Source organism: Parus major, chromosome 2 (assembly GCF_001522545.3).
Source record: "Parus major isolate Abel chromosome 2, Parus_major1.1, whole genome shotgun sequence".
Lineage (NCBI taxonomy): Eukaryota > Metazoa > Chordata > Aves > Passeriformes > Paridae > Parus > Parus major.
Genome location: NC_031769.1, coordinates 112845907 through 112865970, shown reverse-complemented (window position 1 = coordinate 112865970; position 20064 = coordinate 112845907). Strand labels below are relative to the sequence as shown.

General features: G+C 41.6%; 1 long non-coding RNA gene across 1 annotated transcript; it reads right to left on the bottom strand.

The window, feature by feature from the left end:
• Positions 1-15694: 15694 nt before the first annotated feature.
• On the bottom strand, positions 15695-19978 carry LOC117243948. The gene is made up of 2 exons (XR_004496113.1): positions 18516-19978; positions 15695-16774 (listed from the first exon to the last, which is right to left on the bottom strand). It is a non-coding gene; the product is annotated as an uncharacterized LOC117243948 (long non-coding RNA).
• Positions 19979-20064: the final 86 nt, after the last annotated feature.

Here is a 20064-nt window from a genome sequence, read left to right as displayed (position 1 = left end):
GTGTATGCTTACCCTAAGTCAAAGCCTTTTCAGTTTTCCATGCTCCAACAGTGAACAGGTACACAAGAAGGCAGGAGGGAGCTAACCTGAACTGGCCAAAGGGATGTTCCGTACCTGTCATGCCCAGTATTTATATATATATATATATATATATATATAATATATTTATATATTGGGGAAATTGGCCAGGGCAGGGCTGATCATATCTTGGGGATAGGCTGGGCACCAATTAGTGGGTGGTGAGCAACTCTATTGGAAAACACTTGTTTTTTCTTGGGTTTTGTTCCTCTCTCTCTCTCTTTCTCTCCTTTTCATTACTACTATTATTATTATTATTAGTAGTAGTAGTAGTAGTAGTACTAGTACTACTACTATTATTCTTTTTTACTTTGTTTCAATTATTAAACTGTTCTCACGTGAACCCCTGAGTTTTTACTTTTTTTCCTGGTCTCCTCCCTATCCTGTTGGGAAGGAGGCAGTGAGTGAGCAGCTGCCTGGTACTTAGTTGCCAGCCAGGGTTAAAACACAACACCATGTACACCCTCAGACCAGCTCTGGAATATTTTTTGAGAGTGCTAAGTGGCCTGGGCCAGGAATGAGTTGAGCAATTTGTCAGTAGACTCAGAGGAGTCTATTAACCAATGATATTTGGTTGGGCACTGTTAATTACTGATTTAATTAGCCTTGTAGAGTCCACACCAATCCCTCTACCTACCTGTGTAGGCAGCTGCTGCTGCCCTGGTTAGATTGTGTTTGGGAGCATGAAGAGGCACAAACTGCAGGAAACAGTGACTCTGGGCAGTAAATCAAACTTTGGCATGGACAATGAAAACTGGCAACAAACTTCTCTCTACATTTTATATATTCCTTAATCTCATTGTTGCTGAGCTCTTTCTGCAATGTGTTTGAATACAAAAGCAGAGCATTAATAGAAGACTAAAAAATAGTCTGTAAAGTATAAGTGGCATAACCAGGGAAATAATTTGAGGGAGATCCCAAGGAATACCTGGGTTCATTCAATTAAAGAAAAAACAGAGAAAAGATCACTTTGTTCAAAAATAGATTTGCAAGGATTTCAATTCTTTATAAAAAACACAGGGAAAGATAGAGCACAGACACATTTAAAACGAAAACATTTAGACATATGGCTGTTTTGTATGAGGCAGAGGTTTGGAAGCACAGTAGACGCAGTAAAATGTCTTTTCTTTAGAAGCTCCAGCACTTACACCATCACTATTGTTTTTCTCATAATTTTACCTCAAGACATTATCATTAAGTAAATTGCATATTGTCAGCATGCTTTATAATAATGTTGCAATTTTTAAACGGGTAGTAAAGAGTGGATTATAAAAAATATTATACAGGTCATGCAGACATTCTTCATTCAGTGTTGATGGAGAAAATAAAAGCAGTATATTCTTTAGCACTAATTTTTTTCATCATTTCCTTTCTTATTGTAACCTACTATTTTAAAGAAAGTAATGTTGACCTATTAGAAGAATATTTATAAATTTTATTCTAAATATGCTCTTCATGTGCTAAAGATGGATTGCTTTTGTTCAAAGAAAAATATAGAAAATTAATTTTATTTTCAAATATGAGACAACAAGTTAATGCGGCTTATATGTGGATATTCATCAGTTCCTGTTCTCATTTCCAGTTTGGAGCCTGGGAAAATTAAGTTTTGTGACACTAAAAAGAAATTCAAACAAACAAACAAAATCTTAGCTTTTAAAGGTATTCCGTTATGATTATTTTAAATGTATCACACAATAATTTATAACCTTGACTAATTTTATGATTAAAATTTTGGAAAATATTTAAAACCACTTTGGGGAATAATGCACAGATCCTTGCATTTGACACGTTGTTCAGATTAACAATACACATACTAAATAGGCTAAAGCTGGGAAAGCTGGCATCTTTCCTGGAGGCAGTGGTCTGCCTAAAGCACAACCACTTGCATTTTATTACACTGATAAATTCTGGCCATAAATCCTCAATTCAGCATCTTTAATTTCATCTTGTTACTTCCAGTTTCTGTGAACAAATCATAATAATACAGCAGATAGAAAAATTATTAGAAATTCACCTTGAGATCCTCTAATTCTGAAAGTTAGTAAAATCTACTTCTTCTGCATCTTTGCTGATTTAAAATATTTTGTTCATCTGCCATTACCTGTTTTTATACATAGAAGTCTTTCCCATTTTGTTTCCACTTGTTTCATGGCTGTGAGTGGAAAAGTTGCTATTTAGCAGGTCAAAGCAGGTCCAACACTGGAAGCTGGTTTGAGAACCACAAATTCAATGAACTAGGTTTTGTTGGTGGGACAGCACCCTGAGTATTCTCATGGAGATTGAAAATGGCCTATGTGTACTCTACAGAATATCCCAATTGCCTTTCTGTAGAAATGACAGCTCAAATAAAGGGTCGTTGTGGTTCTCATGAATATCATCCTACAGAGCCAAGAAAAGCAGCTGGACTGATGGTTTCTTCATAATTCATTTGGGTGGTCAGTGAGAGGGTTGAGCTGACAACTAGTGATCCCAGGAATTTCCTCTTTTAAAGATATGTGGCCATTTGCAGATATCCTCATTGATCTGAAGAGATTGCCCACACTAATAAAGACTGTGTTTAATTTATGCTTAACTTAGTACCCAGTTCTGTGATCACAAATATTGAGTTACCTGAAAGAACAGATTTGAGCTAATTCAGGAGCAGGTGTGTGTGATCCTTTAAATTTAGCAAGATCACACAGTGGTGATATTGTGGTTTGCTTGTTTGTTTTCTGCCTTGCCTTCAGGGCATTGCACCTCCTGCTGCCAGCCTGGACGGGCAGTCAGCCTGCATCTTGCGGGTCCTGCACCACAGAGATTGCTAGCTCAGGATCAGCACTTTCCACAGTGGGCTGTTGCTGAAGAGTAGCTTTCCTTTTCCAGGATCAGCTACTTCCTGCAGGAAATTTCCCTGTGGAAAGGCACTGGGCCATTGTTAGCATTGCTGCTGTGTAAGGGCAGGGCAGTGCCCTCAAGGTTGTCCTTGAACAGCTGCAGTAGTGGGCAGGTAATCCCACTGCTGATCACAGCCACACAGCTGTATGAAGCATCCATGGACCACATGCAGCTTTCATTTTCCTCCAGGACAGCACAGAGCTTCAGGTAACATGTGGAGGTTGAGTTAATGAAGTCACAGCTGGTACCACTGAGTAAACAACTGGTACCAGTTGAAGTTATCAAGCCCCTCCCCTTGTTGCACAGGGTTTGTGAGAGCAGCTCTTGTCTGGGACAGAAAGTAGTTATCACTGGGGCAACTCTGAATATCAAGAAGGTTGCCTTGGCTACATGAAACCTAGAAACACCTAAATTTTTTCTGGTGCATTACCCATCACCTTGGGCTTGGGAAGGTGGCACCTGCAATCCACAAAGTTCTCAGCCTGCACCCTCTGTGGACATGGAAAATGTGTTGGAAGGCTGTGTTACCTGTAAGGGCAACCTCATAGGGCTGATCTCTTTATTCCCTGTCTCCTGACCTGGCACAATTTTCCACCATCAGGAATGTTGAGTGTGGGTCATTTTACAGATACTTTACTGTTGTCAGGTGAGGCTGGCTGGTCTAGCAGGACATGTGGCACTCACATCATTCATATCTCCTGCCTGTCTGATGCAGTGCAGCCATGCCATGTACAAACCTGCTGCTGAGACCATTTGGAGCAGTAGAGTTGCTGAATAGCCCTCATCTTGAATGAGCCTGCTTACCTGTTCTGTAACTTAGCAGCAACTTAGCTGTTGCTAGGACCTCTGGCTTTACCACCTCAGGGTGGGGGTTTCCAAATGGCTGTGCAGCATGTCTAAAAGGCTGCTGGAGGGCTTCAGAACCGCCCTTCCAAACCAGGCTCCCGTCTGCAGGCTGTGTCCTTCACAAAAACTCAGAGAGCCAAAAGAGCAGATGGTGGCAGGGTAGGAGTGTAACAAGTGGAACTACAGCCAGTCCCTCCACCAGCTGCAGCTTGATCATTTCCTGTGAAATTTGTGAGGGTCACGTTGTCAGGGACAACCTGGCTAATTGTGTTCTGTTGAGTGTACGTTGGCAGCTGTTTGCTGTAACTTGAAATCATGCATATGTCAGACATGAGCAGTAAATCATCTTTTCTCTGACTTTCCTGTTCCCAGTTCTTGTTTCCCCATGAAGTTCTTTGTATCCTGTTCTTGGAGACGGGCCCTAGTGGCTTTGGAATCCCAGCTGTGCCATCCCATCCATTTCAGCTCTGCAGCTCTTTGCCCCAGACTTTGGAATATTTGAAATTTTAGCCCTGGACATCTCTGATGTCATCCAGCCCTTCTGTCAGAGCCCCCAAAAAACAGTTTGGGTTGGAAACAAAAGTAGAAAGTAATGGAAAATCAAAGACAAAGAGAAAATCATATCTTGAAGAAAACTGGACACAGGCTGTATTTCCATACACACATGGAGTGTGGAGGATGGGCACTACCAGAGTTCTTGTCCTGGATCAGGTTGTAGCAAGCAGCTCATGCAGTGTCTCCTGCTGGCACTGCCTGCTGTGGTAGGAGTTGTTCCTTAGCAGCTGCTGAGCCTTGGGTAAAGTTGCCTGGTGTGGAAGTGTTTAGGAAGAGACATGAAGCAGTCAGGAAGGGTAAGTCTGAGGTAGCAGGAAATTCCGAGGAAGTAGGAATTGCTGGTATTCTCTATGGTTGCTATCAATCTATTCTGTGCTTATGCTAGTGGATGTGAGCTTTGTCACCTGGATCCACTCTTTGATGTCCTAGGATACTCTGTTTAGTATCACAGCCAAGTCTTTCTTGCAACCACCCACTTGCTGCCACAATGTTGAGTTTACTTCTTGCTGTTCAGTTTTTGGACACAGTCATCTGAATTGGTTCAGCAGGTGAATACAAGTAATCCTTGTCCTTTCCTTGTCTAAAAAAGTCATGAAACTTTATGAAGGTTATTTGAAAGTCTAGACCAGCAGCTTCTGCCCTGGCTGGATCAGCTCGGCTGTGGGCAGTTTCTGTATGGTGCAGCCTGAGGGGTGATTTCTGAGGAACACCAGCTGTATTTAAGGCTTACATAGGTTTATGGCTTGACTGTGAGTCAGTGATGGTGCTGTATTAGCAGACTGTGAGACTGCTGAGGCAAAGAAAAGATGTGAGGGAAGGCAGAAATCTAGGGTAAGATCCATGACAAAGAAATCTGACTGGCAAGTGTCCATTAGAGATGACCAACACAAGTAAAACTGCAAGCTTGCAGCTGATATCCAAGGATGGCTGTCCTTGAACAGGGCAGAGACAGCAGGGCATTTCAACAGAACCTTGGAATGGTGCTAGCTGTGAAAGAGCCACTGAATTTATACTTGCAACCATCTTAATTTAAAGCCAGCTTAAAGTTCATTGATAAAAATTTAAAGCATCAAAACATTACACTGTATGTATCAGAGCAGTGTTTTGTATTAGGCAGCTCCTGCAATGTAGGTCCAGTAGTATTTAAAGTGAGGTTTACTGTTGTGTTGGACCACAGCCTTGGAGGCAAGGGTGGCACTATAAACACAACTCAAATGTCAAAAGCAACTTTAGACTGAGCTGTGGAGTGATTAGGCTGTTGTTGTAGAGGGCATGCCTGTTAAGAAATGTCAGATTATTTAAACTAATTTTCATCCATATGAAATAAATTGAGAAGCATATTGTCAATGTTTTTCCTGTTGTCCATGCAGTAACATTAAATTTTATTAAATGACTTTCATTAACAAGTTGAACTGTTCATACTACTAACACAAGGTCATTAGTGCAACCTGAAATTAGGTTCCATGCATGTGCACACACACTGCTGCTGAGGCAGCCCTCTTGCCCATAGAGGGTTAAATTTTAGCTTCCTGGTACTCAGAAGTTAGTCAAGCTTACTCACAGATAGAAACACAGACGTGCACTGTGTAGTCCCCAAACCAACAGAGAAGCATACATTGCATTAGACATGCAAATGGCTTAATGATAATTATGGCTAATTTGCTATTTGCTTTTCTATAACAAAATTTCTTCAGATGCAGTTGTGAGTGGTCTTATGAAATGTGCAGTCCCAGAGATAAACTGAATTAACCCAATCTTGAATGTTCTTAACTAAAATATGATACACAGTAGATTCTAATTTTGTTTCAATTTCTACATAAATTATCATAGAAACAGTTCTTCCAGTTTTACATTTGTGCTAAATAAAGCTGGTGAAAGTAAACAGGAAAAACTACATTATTTTGGGCTCAAAAAATAAAAAAAATAATATATGTTTTCCAAGTCTTTCACCTCCCAGGAAGGCTACTAAGAGGGAATGGAGTGTATCAGAACCATCCAGAAGATGTGTAGCTACTGAAGGACTCCCAGCACCTTGGATATTGTCACCAAGAGTTCAGCTGGATTCAGAGAGCCATAGAATCACAGAATGGTTGAGGCTGAAAAAGACCTTAAAGATCATCTAGTTTCAACCCCCTGGCATGGGCAGGGACACTTTTCACTAGAACAGATTGCTCAGAGCTCCATTCAGCCTGGGGCAGGACTTCCAGGGATGGGGCTCCTGTGACTCCTATGTGTGACCTGTTCCAGTGCCTTGTCACCCCCAAGAAAAGAGTTTCTTCCTAATGTCTAAGCTAAACATGGTCTCTTTCAGTTTGGTTATTCCTCCTTGACCTTGTCACTTTTTGCTCTTGAAAAAAAGATCCTTCATCTCCTCTCCATCTCTCTTGCAGGCTCCCTTCAGATACTGAAAGTTCACAACTAGGTCTCTCCCAAGGCTCTTCTTTTCCAGGCTAAATAAAAATTCTCTCTACATTTCCTCATAGGAGAGGTGCTCCATCCCTCTAATTATCTTGGTGGCCTCCTCTGGACTTGCTTCAGCAGGTCAGTGTCTTTCCTTAGGGGGACTCCAGAGATGGATGCAGGGTTCCAGGTGGGGTCTCACCAGAGTGGAGGGGCAGAACCCCCTCCATGTTCCTGCTGGCCACTTTGGCTTTCTGGGCTGAGTGCACATGGCTGGGTCATTTCCAGCCTCTCATCTACCGGCACCCCCACGTCCTTCTTGCAGAGCTGCTCTGGATCTGTTCATCCCCAGCCTGTGTTGAGGAAGGGGTTTGCCCTGACCCAGGTGCAGCACCAGAACTTGGTCTTATTAAACCTCATTAAATTGAGATTCCCATATTTGAGATTCTCCAGGTCCCTCTGGATGGCATCCTGTCCTTCAGGTGTGTCAGCAGCACTGCTTTTGCACTGCAAATTTTCTGAGGGTGCACTCAATCCTTTTGTCTATGTCATTAATAAAGACATTAAACAACACTGGTCCCAATACAGACCTCACTTGTCACTGATGTCCAGGGACACTTTGAGCCATTGACCACTACCCTCTGGATGCAACTGGCCTGTTGATTTTTTATCCAGCTAATCAAATCCATCTCTCTCTAAATTAGAGGGAAGGGGGTTGTGGGGGACCATGGCAGATAAATGACATCTGTAATCCTTCCCTTGTCCACTGATGTAGTCACTCCATCTTAGAAGGTCACAAGGTTGGTCAGGCAGGACTTGCCTTTGGTGAAATTACATCCCGTATTGATAACATTATTATTTCAATATAGATCACAGTTTTGAAAAATTATTGACATCTACTTGGATGACTAATCAAATAGATTAGTCAGGAAGATTTTTTTAAAATGGAAAAAATACACACAGCAGAGGTAGGTGATTCATAATTTGCAGGTATTGCTGAAAATGTAAAATATCTAATTGACTGAGTAATACACTAAATATTTCCTCTAAAAAGGCAAACGTGCACACATTTTAAATCATGGGGGCTGTTTTCCCATTGCTTGATGACATTACTTAAATGTTGCTCTGCTTTGCTATCATCTCTGGACGAATGCTGTGCATTGTCAGGGACTGATATTACCCAGCCTCCAAAGAACCTGCCTGCCCTGATGTGTCAAATCAGTGTCTGCCAGCTACAGTAACGGGGTCAATGAGCAACAGCCAGTTGATCTGTCAAGCTCATGATCAGAGGAAAGGTCCAAAGTAGTCCCAGAGCAGTAGAAGACATTTCTATTAGTGACAGCTACAGCCCATTTTGAGCAAAAACTGTCAGGTGACCCCTTTGTGAGTGGCTTCCAGAAGATGAGGATTCTTCAAAACAAATGGGAATTGTAGCTGCACAGAAAGTTCATGGATATGCCTTCTGTGATAAAAAAAAAATAAAGGAATCTGAACCTGGGAATCACTAGCTGTCACTCCTATATCTCTATCTAGGGGTTGTTTGTCACATGAGTGTTTCTGAGAGAACAAGTCTAGTGCAAAAACCAGTATCACTCACTTTTCTGGGCAACTATCTTATGTGAATTACCTCCTACTTCACATTCTCCATAATTTATGCACACTACTGCAAAATTAATTACACTTTAAGTAAGCCATTTTTGTGAGAAAACCACATCAACGCTAACCTTTAAAATGAATCAGTGGAACAACAGGTCTCTCTGATGAAAGCTTTTAGAAAAAAATTCTTGAGATGCTCTAGAAATCTAGTAAAAGAGCTACTACAGAGCACAGCTGGAGCTATGTGGCCACTTTTCTCATGCTATTTTTCTGCCTTCCTACCTTCTATTTTCTTTTGCACATGGTATCTTAGTTGCTCTGGGCATTGCTTTTTGAAGATTTCCCTCCTTGTTCTCTTTATTCTTCTACTTTTTCTCCTACCCTATTATCTTTCACCTCTTCCTCATCAGTGAAAATTTTGCAGAGTGGAGCTAGTTCAGCAGAGGGCCACAAAGATGGTTAGAGAACTGCATCACAATGATGCATGAGGAAAAGCTGACTCCTGTGTTAATCATGGAGAAGAAATGGCTGACTGAAGGTCTAATTTTAGTCTCCAGCTACTTGAAGATGTGTCATAGGGAAGAAGGTTTTTGGATGTGCAGAATGAATTGATAAGATGCCAAAGTTACTGTTGTAAAAATTCCAGATGGATCTAAGGAAAGGTATTTTCTTCATGAGGGTAGTTAAAGCAACATGTGACCAGAGAGCCTGTAGGATCTCCATCACTCAGAAATCCTAGACAGGACCCTCAGCAACCTCATCCATCTTTGAACCTAGCCCTGATTTGAGTGGGAAGTTGAACATTAAATGTCTTTTACCTGTTAATCTCTGTTTCCTTAAGGCTTTCTTCTCAAATAAGCGTCTCTTCAACCCACCCCATTCAAGGTTTTTTCCCTACCTGGTCAGCCATCATCACCCAGCCCCAAAGTGAGACCACACTTTTTATTCATGTGCACACCTTCCACTCTGCAATTTTCCACCATGGTCTCCCATGCCTGCTTGTCTTTGAAAGGGAAGAAGTTGCTTTAGCTCTTTGCTGATCTGCAGATAGTGGCTAGAAGAAATCTATTGAAGAAGAAATCTGATGGAAGAATCACACCCAACTTGATGCCCATGAGGTTGAGCCCACCCTTGGAAATTTGATATTTAAAAGCCAGATTTAGAAATATAGCTCTTAACATCCAATATAATGTAATGACAAGAATAGCAAAATCTTGATGAAATGACACAAAAGCAACAGAGATATTAGACACATTTGTCCTGTGTATGAGGCAAAATGTATGAAAAAAGGACAAAATTACAATAATTGCAATAATTTTATAATTAAAATAAATATTTTAATTGCATATAAACAAAAATCCAAGTAGCAAATATCTGAGAACTGCATGGTGACTGCAGTCACTAATATATTGTTTTTTGAAAGGAGAGTTATAAATAGCAGTTTTGGCAAGTTTTGACTACCAATAGCGGTATTAACTTGCTTTTATGGCATGCAGAGCAAAGTTAAGGCTGCTCATTAATTGTAAACATATAAAGAAACCTTGCACACTGGTGTTTCGTGAAATAATTGGTCCAGAATACAAAATGCTTAGAATGAGAAGATTGGACTTGATGATCTTAGAAGTCTTTTCCAACCTAATTGACTCTGTGATAAAAATATTTAATTTTGGCACTTAGAAATGTCACTGAAATGACAGATCCCTCAGGCGCAGCAGATAAAGTCTTCAGGGACTAAGCAGCCCATTTACTTTTGATCTCGTGGCTTCCCCCTTATCTACACAGTGGAGACTACAAATGAAGATAAAAAGGAACCAGCATGGGCTACTTCTTTGAAAGAAAAACAGTGAAAATCTCTGTGAAAAAATCCCATGGGTTTCCCAGTGCTCAAAGAAACTGCCGGGTTGCATGAGACAGATAGAGGAAAGAGGAACTTGGTAGTGTAGAGAGCTTCACCACCAAACAGCCACACTTCAGTGGCATGTACCAGGAGGGAGCTGACAAGGAGATCCCAAAACTTTGGGACCTTCAAATGGGGTGTGTGTAAATGTGAGGAGGCCTGGGGGAAAAATAGCCCCCAGCCAACGGAGGTGAGCTTCACTCAGCATTCCAGGACTGCTTTCCTGGGTGTTGCACTTGGGAGGAAAGGGTTAAAACAGGAAGATTGACAAGGAGGGAACGGTTTTGCTCAAAGTGACCTTGAACCTGGGAACATTAAAACTGTTGGTGTGCGAAAACACTGCTTCTTACAGCTACTGATGTTCATCCTCTGCCTGTTTTGAGGAGAATTCCTGTCAGGGACATGCAGACATCTTTTGTCGTAGCGAGGAGGGCAGCCAGCCCTGCTCCCTGCTGCCAGCTAGGATGAACTTAGCTGAACAGAGCCTGTGTCCCTGTGTCTCTGTGGCCAGGCCTCGTCAGCAAGGTGGTGAGATAAATCCACTCATTGCATTTTGGCTGTGGTTTGAGGGCTGCTCGTGCTACCTGTGTACGTGTGAATTCACAGAGAGGGGGAGTGTGTCTGCCACACTGGACTGCAGCAGGGTGTGAAGGCAAAGAGAGGCAGAGGCCGATGTTTGCGAGGCACAAAGCTGTCTGTAGGAGAGTCTGATGGTTCTTGTTCAGCTCACTGGGTGGGTGAAGGCAAGGCTATGCCTCAGATCAGCTCCAGGGTGGTCAGAACTACCTGCCCAGGATCACCACACTGTGCACCTGCCTCTGACAGCGGCTGTCTGCAGCACTCTGAGGCTGAGTGCATCAGCTGGGAATAAACTCCTGTGCAGGGTGGTCATGCAGCATTTGCCAGAGCCTCAGGCAGCCCCAGGCACAGGCCACAACTTCTGGGAGACCACACCATGTCACCTCCTGGGACATCCCTGCTCTGCAGCTGCAGGCTCCATCAGCCAGACTTCCAGCCCCAGGAGACTGGGGCAAAGCCATGCACAGGCAGCTTCCTTTGCTCCTTTGTCATTCTCTTGCATTGACTGAAAACAAAACCTTGAGGATGGTTTGTGCCATACTAAAGGCAAGGGGCAGTGTGACCTCCATGTAAGCCATCCACCAGTTCTCTGACAGACGTGCATTTTGGCCAGACAAAGCAGGCTAGATAGAGGCAGTAGGTGGAGAATTACTCAATCCTCATACAAAAACAAGTATGTCACCTTTGAACATGCTGCTGCACATGCTTTGTGAGTGTTACACTTTTTGACATTATCCCATAGTGGGTTACATTGAAACAGGCTTTACAAAAATAAATACACAAAATTATAAACATAAATGTAAAAACCTAACCTTCCCAGCTCCACTATTTATTTCCCGGGATGATTTAAACAAAAATTTTTCAACTAACTACTCAGAAAATACTATTTCTGTGAACTGGTTCAACTGTATCAGTCATCAGAGATAAAGGAAACAAGTACAACTTTAAACTGGAGTATTAGGTGTGCTCTGAAGTACAAAGAGCAGTAAAGTATTACAGTGATTACACCAGACTAGGTGATAAGAATGTAATAGAAAAGTGATACCACAATCACCAACAACAAACATTGAAAGCAGGTTAGTGGGTAAACTATATATAGAGTTCCTAGCTATTACAGAAATACAAATAACATCTGGGAGAAAGGAACACTTTTTTTCCTGTGGCATTTTTTCGTAGCATATTTTACTAAGCCAGCTAAATCAAAGGCTTTAGAAAACAATCATGTGAGAGCAATTAGAAGAGAAAGATATGGTTTGGGTAATATTTGAATAAAAGCCAGGAATTCCCAAATTATTCAGGAAGGCTATTGCAAATAAAAGAGAGAAATAAAGGGATCTCTACTAGTTTTGAACAGTCTCAAGAGAAGGTGCAGGGCCTGGAGCTGGATGAATGAAGAGCTCAGGGGTTAGGAGGGCCAGGAAGAAATGGATAGTAACCTTCAACTTTTGGTTAAGGCTAGAAAGTAGTGTTTAGAGTGGTTCCTGGAATTAATAGGCTAAAACCTTTTCCCCCACACCAATATTAGTTACTATAATTGGACTTTGAGGTTTGAAGCTGGGGCTTTTTGAGGATAAGTAAACATTTGTAAATGTTAACCTGGAGACAGTCCCTGCCCTAAAGGCTTCCAGTCTAGACTTAAGGCATGAATCTGATGTGGAAAGCAGATAGGGAGTAGAAGGTGTTTTGTTGACAAAAACTGTTGTGAAATAGATGAAACTGGAAGAAGAAAAGAATCAGGGATTGAAAAATGGGGGAAAAAAAGTTTGCCAATACAAAGAACAGAATGCCTGCTGCCAGCATACCTGTGACCAGATCAGAAAAATACTCAAAGAATGAGGGAGTGGGAGAAATCCAGATGAGAGGTGTGTAAAAGAACTACGGGGAACTTCTCACCCTGAAGATAATGGTGATGTAGATATCAAATGAAACCAAGGAGCCTTATCTTTATTTTTCTGCCTGCTGAAGCTCTGTGTGCATGGGAGAGAGGGGAAGAACAGTGCCACAATTAAACATCCATGATGGAAGTTAGACTTTGGTATTTCTTCATTTCACTGTCAGATCATGAAGTTATGAGGCTTATTTATTGATAGATTTGGTTCCTGGTAATTATTAGTGGGGTTAATTGAAACTGTGGCCACAACAGAAGACCACCATGCTAGGTACTGTATAAACAAAGTAGAGCGTTTCCTGACATGATGTGAAGGGAATATATGATAGAAGACAATTAAAAATCAAATAAAACCCTTTTTAATACATGACTATTCCACTTTTTTCAGCTTCTAAGTGCCATAGGAGCAAAAAATTTAGAAAAGGGATTTTGAGGACAGAGATAAATTTCAGGAGATTTCAGTTATTTCATGTGAAGTCATGTCTCCAATTCTGCCAAGAACTATTACTGAAAGTTGTGCTTTATTGATTTGTTCTCTCTCCACTAATTCCCTCTCACTTTATCTGTCAACATAAAGCTGTCTGCTTAATTTTTGGTGATTATATATGTATACTCACACATATGCAAGCCATCTCTCAGGCTCAGTCTAAGATTTCTGACTGGATGTTTATCTTCCTTGGATCAGACTTTTTTTTTTTCCCCCAAGGCCTTTGCGTAAGATCAGATTGGCTTTTTATAGATCTAAGGTTCAAAGCTCTGTTTGTACTTGCATATAGAGTAGAAAGAAGTATTTTATTTTGCCAGTTATTCAGCTTTTCCTTCTGTCTCTTTAAATCTGCCAACTCTCCAAACAATCCAGAATTATAGTGTTGAATATATACATTTATATTAAATAAATATATCAATATGATTTGTTGCTTTCTTCTGTTGGGAGCAGCATTTGTTTGACTTCAGTTACATCACTCTTATTGGTATTCTGGCCATCTGTATCCCTTTAGTGGCATTGAAAAGAAATGAGCAAAATCTCTTAGAAATTCTTCCACTGGGCCTGCAAGACCTAAAAGTTTAGCTGGGGATGATTAGTCTTGAATCTGGGTGAGAGAAAAGATGGGCGGCACGGAAATGCCCCTTCCAGGTCTTTCCCAAAAGAGCTCCAGTGAAGACACTCCTCCACAAGGCAAAAGGCTCAGGAAAATAACATCAGCTTCTCTGAACTCTCTCAGGGGGCTTTGCCTTTGAATTACCTGCTGCTGGCCAGGAGCAGACCACAATCCATCAGTATATCCCAGCACCAGTGTAGGTAGTAACCCCAGAGGTGACTGACTTTCCTCTCCTGATGTGGGAGAGAATCCAAGCAAAGAGGAACACCTAGACAGGACTCTACTGCCACTTTCTTTCCTACCTCACTATTTATGTTGTAGGGAAAAAAAAGGGAGAAGTTAAAGAAACTGCACAACGGTCACAGGATGTCCTGTTGCATTTATCTGGCGATGCAGGCGAATGACTCACTCAAAATATTTGATGATCGGAAACTATTATGTTTTTCTTTCTTTTTCACATTTCTTCCTGAAAATATCAAGCATTCAAACTCTGAAACATGGTTAAAGCTATGGTTAAGCAACATCCTAAAGCTATATGAATTCAAGGAAAGAATTAGGAAACTTTGTCTCTGAAGCTTACCATAGTCCAGAGAAGGTTACTTAACAAGAATCTGCTTGCCCATCTCTGAAAGTAGTGCTACAAGAGAGCAAATGGTATCATCCAAATCATTGGCAAAAGTCCTTCCCACAGCATATTCTTTGACATGGGTTATAGACTGAACCTGGTTATTCTTTTATTTTATTTTTTTTTCCCATTTAAAATGCCCCTGAATGGTTATTATGCCAGCCCCAGCTCAGAGCAGCATTAACAGCCTGAAGCTGTTTTCAGTCGGTGTTTTATGTAAGCCAGGGCAAGGCTGCTCACCTGTGAGTGACCAGGCTCTAACTGCTGGCACTCAGCCTGTGCACAGCTGTGGGGACAAATGGTGTCTGCTTCCTCCCTTTGTCACATCTCCTCTGGCCCAGCCTGGCAAAAAATTAATCATAAAGGCTGTTGAATGGGGGTGAATGCTAAGACTTACAGGAGCATGAAGAAGCAATGGAATGATAACCCATGAAGAGTGAATAAAGGGTCAGAATTACCATTAGGGTATTTTATTTACCTTTAGGATTTAAGGCTGGCTTCATATTTACTCAGCAATCACAAAGTGAGTTATTTACGTGTGATTTTTTTTCATTGTGTTAGTGAAGTCAAGGTTATCATGTGGTTCCTTGATTATCATCAGCTGGGGAATTAAGAAAACGTTAGATCCCATGACATTCACAAGGCTGTGAGAGTTGATAGGACTGGCCTTAAGCACACAGAGCTATCTCTTCATACTATGCTTAGTTTTGGTACTGAGCACTCAGTTATTTCTGGGTAAATTTTCTACCTCTGTCTTTGCTTATAAGAAGGATTTTCTCAGTGCTATGCAATAGAGATACAGATAGGAAATGCCAGTTCCTGTCCCGGGGACAGGCAGAAGAAGAACAATTTAAGCATCTCACTGGTTTGGCCAGGCACTGAGTCACTGTTCTGACTTTCATCTCAGAGTTTTGGACCCCAGTACCATTTACATAGAAGTTATTGTTTTGTAAAAATCCACTGTGTTATGCAAAGCAAGGCATAACTAAAGGCAGTCTAAGAATATCATAAAGACTCACAAAGTCCCTGTCCTAAAAAGTCCTTTATGTCCTTTTATGGGCCTTTTCCAAAATAATAGCTCCCTCAGGCTCAAATGTCTCATACCCAAGCAAAGATTTTGTTTAATTCATAACGAAGTTGATTTGTCTGCTAGATTGTTTCCCATGGATCAGTCTGTTCGCAAACACAAAACATACCAGCATCCAGCTGGGTGTTACTGCTGCCAATTTCAAGACAATAAATGGCTCAGTACCGAGCAAAATTCAAAACTTTTATTCCACAAAGCAATAAAAGCAGTAGACATTGCCTACTGACACACTGCCAGAATAAATATTACCTACTGTACAAGTTTCCATTCAGATCTTTCATCAGGGCAAGGCACAATCACAAACATTATCAAGCTTTATTCTGCATCGAAAGGGTTTTCATGAATGATTGAAAAACTTCTAAATTGCATTTTCAAACATATTACTCATTGAATCTTAATGACCTAAAATCTCCCTCAACAGCAGTGAGTAATGTTCTCCTGAAGACAGGGGGTTTATTTTGGGATGCAGCCTTCAAGGAAGACTTAAACAGCTTCTTTGGCATTTCTGGCACCCCAAGACATGTTCTCAGCAGATGAAAAACCAAGGGAAAGGGACTGAGTTCATCACATCTACAGTGTGGCCCCAGCAGAAACCAAGCCAGGAGCAGTGTTTTGAGCTCACTTCTATGATTTGGTTGTTGTTTGCTTTATTAATACATCCAATTACCTCAGAAAGGAGGATGTATTTATTCTATGCAGTAAGTGGACCATTGATAGGTTAGGTTGGGGAGCTGTCTCAGTGTTGATGGAAGCACTTGCTACCAATAGATAGTAAAGAAATGTCTTTGAAAAAGGAAAATTTATATCTTTTTCTCCTTAATCCCACTGTGTTCCAACCATGGCATGTTTAAAGGTAGAATCCTTTTGGCTCTTTCTTCATTTTTAGTAAAGCCACATACCAGTTCACAGGTGTTGGACCCCAGCTGGATGGAGCGAGGTGTCCTGTGTGCCAACACACACAGGCAGACATCCAGGCTTGGTTCAGTCCTGAGCTCCCAGAGGCCCATTTCATCTCTCCCCACGCTGCTGGTTCCATGGAGGATGTGTTTGCTACGTGAGCAATTCAAGCTTTTGCACAGAGAGGAAACCCTCCGTCAGTGCTGAGAAAAAGAGAGGCTTTGTAGCGGGCCTGGGAGGTGAAGGCACTTGGTTGATGGCAAACCTAAGGTGTGGCTTGAGCATCATAATGCATATCCAGCAGCAGCTTCTTTAAGTTCATACTGTAAGAAGTTGAGCTGAGATGCTTCATCTGGCAATAGGAGAGCAGAAAATTTCTGTGTGAGAAGACAATCAGGGAAGTAAATGACATGCAAGTATAGTCTAATGAGAAGCAAGACAGTTAACTTGATGAAATAGAGCTGTTTATGTCACAGTTTCTGGGCTCTACTTAACTTCCAGTCATTAAGAATGCAGATTTAGATTTTCTCTGAGAAAATGATATTCTGCAGACAACAGCTGACCATAAAATGCATACACAGTCTCCCAAACAAGGCTTTAAATTTTTTCAGCCACTTCTATTAGTTAACCTAGTCCTTTTTACACCCACTTTAATGCAAGTCCTTGTAGACCATCTTACAAGGTTTCATGTGGTCTGGATTTTTTTTTTTTCTCTTTCTTTGGTTTGTTCTTCCTTTGAAATGCCCCTTTAGAGCTCTGTCCTGTGGAATACCATAAGATTTTCAGGAAAACTTTTTTTTTTCTGGTATAATAATCTGCATTAAGCTTTATTGCATGCAGTAGTGCCACACTATTGAATTCCCCCCTCTCTTTGCTCTGACTGACTTGCTCTGCTACTTTGCTTCTTTTTAGGCCAGACTCATATATATATTTTTAAGGCAGTTTTTAAAAGCAGGATTTTTCTCAGCTCTACACACTGCTCACCAGCTTTGTTTTCAGCTAGATGGGCATGCACAGCATTTTTAGGCTGCTCCAGACTGTAGCCTGGCAATGGTCAGCAGTGTCCCCTCCCAGGGCTAGGAAATGTGTACACAACTGGGAGGAAACACAAGAGTGGCTCAGGAGAAGATAATATGGGAGCTGTTCACTCAGGAAGTTTCAAAGAAATGTGCTCTACAACAACATGTCACAGGATGGATATTGCTTAGGGATTGCACTTTTATTTCAGACAAAAAGATTCATTTTTTTGTAGGACACATCATTTGATGGGAGAGAAACTCTAAACAAATAACAGGAATGAGCCATGGAAAAGCCACAGGTAGGAAAGATGGTATTTGGGACATTGAGAGTTAAAACTTTAAGGTTGTAATTTATTTATGGAAAAGAGCTAAGAGCTTTGTGCATATGGTAACCAGTCTCAGCTCTTGGAGCCATCGAGGTGGCAGAATCAAGCTCAGAACTCTAATTAGTGTAACTGAAGAATGAGTATACTTATTATCTGATATAAAGCAATTTTAGAAACCCCCAGAGTTTAGAAATAATAGTAATAACAGTAATTGAATACATGAACTGACAAGTCACTAACAACCCATTATATCATGGCAGTGTGGGAGCGCCTTGTACCTTTACAAAGCACCTTTCTGTCGATCTCTGACACAAACACACACCCCAACGTGGTCTCAAGAGCTACTGCACGGAAGATATTAAAATATGTCACAGAGCAACACCCAAATCATGGTGTTTCTGCAAGGTCTTTTTGTTTCTGGAATAAGGTGGAACTCAGAAAAACTTACCAGTAGCTGGCTTCAAAAACATTTACTGGTTTGTCTAAGCACGTTTGTTTCTTGCTGTAAATTAAATCAATTGTTCTGAGCTATCTGGTTTTGCTTGGATCAAGACAGATGTCTCAGCCTTCTCTTATTTGGGCTTGTATGAGATAAGAAAAAGACTTGAAGGACATGTGAAGCTAAACAACTGGCCCAATTCATCACACAGAGGAGTCATTCAGTGTGTTGCACAGAGGCTTGTTGCTTAAGCTAGAAGTCTCAGGTAAGGACCCTCTCCTCAGGGAGCTGCAGCTCATCCTTGCTCACCTTTGTGCTGAACTGAGTCAGGCCTGGCAGGGGAGGAGGACACAGGCATGAATCCCATGTTGATATTTCCTCAGCCTGCCTTTAGAGGGAAAAAAAGACAAAAAAGTTTTGTAAAGAAGCAAGAAACTTAGTTAAATACAGACTGTATGCTGTACAGAAAAAAAAAAACCAAAACCCACAATGAAAAACTCAGAACAAACTAAAACCAAATTAAAAAATAAATAAATAAAGAAAAAGCTTTCTTCCAGTCATTCTTGTCTTCATTTCATGGAATTCCATTTTTGGGAGCAGTAGCATGATGCAACTGAGAAAACAGCTACATAAAAGTTCCCCCTCCCTATCCCACATTGGCATTCAGCTGCTCTAGGATACCTTATCCTGTGGCTGCTGAGGGAGAGTGACTAGCAAAGGAGGCTGGGGGTGGAAAAAGGAACATACTTGCATTCCTTGTGCTTTCTCATTTTGGAATTTTATTCTTTCTAGTGCATAGACAGGTTTATAGAGAGAAAAACGCTTCATATTATAATCCAGACTCTAATTAGCTCCAGAACTAATGAGCTGTCAATCAGTTTGTCTTCCTACAGCCCTTCTGTGTGCCCTGCACCAAGATCAGCTCAGCCACATCTAGGCATGCCATTTCCTCCAGATCTGGACAACCTTAGAAGATGAGATTGATCTGGACTGTCATCCCGATTTTTCAGTTTCTCAGAGGAGTCTGGGGAGTTGGGGTCAGACTTTGTCAGTGTTGCCTGAGCTCTGCCCAGGGCTGTGATTTGCACATTTCCATCTGTGGACAGCCCCAGAGTGCTCGCTGCCACGCACGATGCAGTCACGCTGTGCTATTTCCTTGTGCCTTTCCGGATGTCTGCCATCTGGCAGACCCCACTCCCATTTGCAGTACTCTCCGAAGGGGGTGATGGATTTGCTTGCCACCAGGCACACAAACACACACATTGTCTGGGGCTGGCTGCCTGCCCCGCTCCTCCCAGCTGAGTGCAGCCCACCCACTCCGTGCGTCTCAACCTGGATGCATATCCAGCTTAGTATGCAATAATAATTAATTCCTGTTTCAAAACAATCTTGCCCTACTTGCTACTACATCATCATTAATTTCTAAGAGTTGCATCATTTCTTTTCTGAGTTGCACCCAGTAGCTCCCCTTCTACCTTTCAGCTCCAGAGCTGTGCTGTCCCAAGCATCCATGGGCATGTGGGGCATCACAAGATGGAGACAAATGGGAAAGAGGGGGAGGCAGGGTGTGAGATAACCTATCTAGATAACTGTGGTGTTTACATGACAGCATCTGGTATTTTAGGAAAACTCGTGGTAGATATATAATTAACAGAATAATATTTATTAGCAAATTCTTCTCTGAGCCAACACCTGTAAGGATATCTGCAGCTCTCACATGAGGTGACATGTGGGTTTAGTCTATAGAAAATGGGAAGGGAAGGTGCGGGAAGGGAAGGTGCAGGAAGGGAAGGTGCGGGAAGGTGCGGGAAGGAAAGGTGCGGAAAGGTGAGGAAAGGTGAGGAAAGGAAAGGAAAGG